Source organism: Nematolebias whitei, chromosome 19, assembly GCF_014905685.2.
Source record: "Nematolebias whitei isolate Nwh7 chromosome 19, NemWhi1, whole genome shotgun sequence".
Taxonomy (NCBI): domain Eukaryota; kingdom Metazoa; phylum Chordata; class Actinopteri; order Cyprinodontiformes; family Rivulidae; genus Nematolebias; species Nematolebias whitei.
In genome coordinates this window covers 9,359,834-9,363,137 of record NC_056516.1, presented here as the reverse complement: position 1 = coordinate 9,363,137, position 3,304 = coordinate 9,359,834, and the positions used below count along the sequence as shown (strand labels likewise).

The window sequence follows — 3,304 nt, the reverse complement described above, 5'->3', positions numbered from 1 at the left end:
TTTTTTTTTTTTACAACTGGGAGCTGCTGATTAACATCTCAAAAGCTCAAATAATTCCTCAACTACAGCCCCAAATCTCAAATGAGTTGAAAAGGAGGCACCATAGTCGCATTCCCATCTCCCTGCCAGCTGTGCTCGAGTGCCAGACCGCTGAGATCCTGGAACTGGCAGGAAACGTGGCTCATGACAGCTGAAGGACCAGGATTGTCCCCCAGCACCTGCAGCTGGCTGTCCACAGTAACGAGGAGCTTGGCAGACCATTGGGAGGAGTGACCAAGCTTGACATGCGTCAAGAGTGAGTCATAGACAGATGTGGCGGAGAGGATCCGGTAGTTTTTACAAAATAAAACATGATTCAGAAACACATACTAAATAAAATGGAAATAATGTAAGTTATGTATTCTTTCTGTGCGGCCCGGTACCAATTGACCCACGGACCAGCACCGGACCCGGCTTGGGGGTTGGGGACCAAGTTACTACAGGGTTTAGCACATTTTGTGGTGGGGTGTGTGTGTGTGGGCAGGGGGGGGGGGGGGCATTTATATGGAAAATACACACTCATACAAGAGAGAAGACCGCAGAGAACACTCAGGAAATTAAAAATGTTAAATCTCATCTTGACCTCTAGTAATATGTCTTGTGCTTCCCTTAACAGCAACAGTTAATTCTGTTTGTAGCTTTCAAACTTTGTTGGTTTGTTGAGTCTGATCATTAGAAGCAAACAATGGACCTACTTGGAATAAATCTATAGTGGTCTCTTTTTGTCCTTGTCGTGGAGTGAAGAGGGGTAATTGGAAATTCTCTCTATTCATCCATCTGTGCATTCATGTTGTGATCATGATGACTTGAATTTAGTTAGGTACTGACTTTTATTTTTCGGTGAATGGGTACAACTAGATGTAAGAAAGGTTTATTTTGAACAACGGGTCGCCATATCAAAGTCCAAGATAGCTGCCGCTACATATATCTGTTCATCTTGTGAAGTGGATAATTAAAGAGTAAGCAACAAGCCGACTTCTATTTTGGTGTGTTGCTGTATCTAGGCATATAGGGGAGTGGTGGCGCAGAGGTTAGAGAAGGTAGGCCTGTGATCGGAAGATCGCTGGTTCAACTCCCGGTGCCGACAATATCAAAATGTGGGTGGGAAAGGTGAAGCATCCACACCTGCCTCCACCCTCATTTGCCCCACTCTGGGCCCTTGAGCAAGGCCCTTAACCCCCACCATCTGGTCCCCATGGCACCTAGATGGCAGCTCTCTGCTCCACACAGAGGCTGTGGTAGCTTGGTGGTCTGTGGTTGTGTCAGAAGGTCATCCGTTGTAAAAATAATTGCCATGTCTTCATGCAACTTAGTTCACTGTGGTGACCCCTGAAGAAGGGAGCAGCTGAAAGAAAAACAAAAGCTGTATTATAAAAGATCACTATTGAAAAATTGGTTATCATGCCAAAAACCAACATGGCCACCGCCATATTTTTTTTTTTTTTCATACCTTTATTTATGCAATCTAGTCTCATTGAGTCACATGGACTCATTTTACTCATTTACGTAAACTGCCCACCCCAATCATTTGAGGAGTGGCCAGTGTGGTGGTAGAAGATTAATCTATGGTGGGCAAGGCCACCACAGGCTACCCTCTGGCTCAGCACCTGGTCGTGGATACATTTTCTCCCACCATTCGGCAGGCTCCATCATTTTGTGCTGCCCCAAACAAGCAAAAAATAAAGAATCCACCTCTCTTCTTTACAGTGTAACTTCTACCCACTTGAATATATTGCACTAAAAACATTAAGGTTTACTTGCATTCCCTGTTCAGTTCCAGTCCAGAAAAACATTAATCTCAAATACTACAAAAATTCACTATTCAAATTCTTCATCGATGGGGGTGTTCCCCTTGTTACGTTTAATATTTATACAAATACTGAAGGTTTCCAGCATGGCTCTTATTCTGTTTGAGGTTATTATGATTTATTAATTTATTTTGCAAATGCATGTTTACCTCTTGTAGTGTGCTGCTGGCATTCAGGGTCCAAAATAAGAGGAGCAATCTGAAAGTAGACTAGTCTTGTTTGCGTTCTCTGTTGTTGGTCCTTTTGATTTTTTTGTCCAGAAAAGGAATGAGTCCTAGTGCAGTGTTTTTCAAAGTGGGGGCCATGGCCCCCTGGGTGACTGCCAGGGGGCCCAGAAAGCTGGAGAGAAGATTAAAAAAATTTTAAAAAGCAAAAATAAAAAATGGTAATAATAATAATAATAACTGCACAATAGGGCTATCTGTATCTGTCATTAGCACTCTTGAGAGAGGTTAGATTTCTTTAGTTTTGTTCTTCTGGTCAACAGTTTGTTGAAAAGTTGTTTTTTTCAGTGGGAATATAATTCAGTGTTTAAAACATGTTCACGTGTTGATGTGTTCATGCGTGCTCATCTGCTCACACAGACTCATGCTCATGTTCGTGCTGCTGTTCAACGTAATGTTTTTATGCTATTAGTGCTTAGTGTATATTTAGTTGATGTTTTTCTTAGTTCATGTCTTAGATGTCATTACTGGGTTTTTTTACGTTTTATTGTTGGATGTAACTGGGACCCTGTGAACATAATTTCACGAACAACAATAAAGAATCTCTGACTCTGATAACATTTTTATGCTCAGCAGCTGTAATAATTAATTGAATAAAGTGAATAAAAGTTAAAGCATTCTAAACGTTCATGCTTCTTTCCATATTTTGTAGCATTGTTTGTTGGTTTGTGAGGGTGCCCTCGGCCAGAAGCTAATGCTGTTTGGAGGCCATGGCATGGAAAAGTATGGGGACCCCTTTCCTGGTGAACAGATGTAGTTTTGTTGTAGTCCACATGGGATTTTTGCTGCAGCAAAATAGTTTGAAAACTTTGTCTAAAATTCTAGTGTAGCTTTTATCTGTGGTTTTAACTTGAGATTATTTTAATTTTAAGTTTATGTTGTTTCTCCACACATTTCTTTTCTTGTTTTTAAAATCTGTTGTGATGTTAAAGTTTGGCTGGCGTGGGGAGAACGTTTTGCAATCTTTTGCTACCACAAATCTCCCTTAAGCTGTAGATTGATTGATCTTTATAATAAATGCCCCCCCACCCCCTTTTTGTTCCTGTGGCCTTGTGCAGCCATGATGTGTGGGAGCCCACACAGTTTTCAGAAGTTGTCAACTCGCTGAAAAGAGAATACTGGATAAACAATTGTTTGGGGATATTTTGCTGCAAGACAAGATTGAAGAACAGAAGCAGCTTCCACTTCGTCTCCGACTTTTCTTTAGTGCACAAGTGATAAAGAAAAATAATA

At 41.2% G+C, this 3,304-nt stretch overlaps 1 protein-coding gene across 1 annotated transcript in view; it reads right to left on the bottom strand.

Annotated features, from left to right (window-relative positions):
- Nucleotides 1–3,304, bottom strand: part of vps50 (VPS50 EARP/GARPII complex subunit) — a 154,239-nt gene that overhangs the window by 47,066 nt on the left and 103,869 nt on the right. The gene's annotated exons all lie outside the window — the stretch shown is intronic.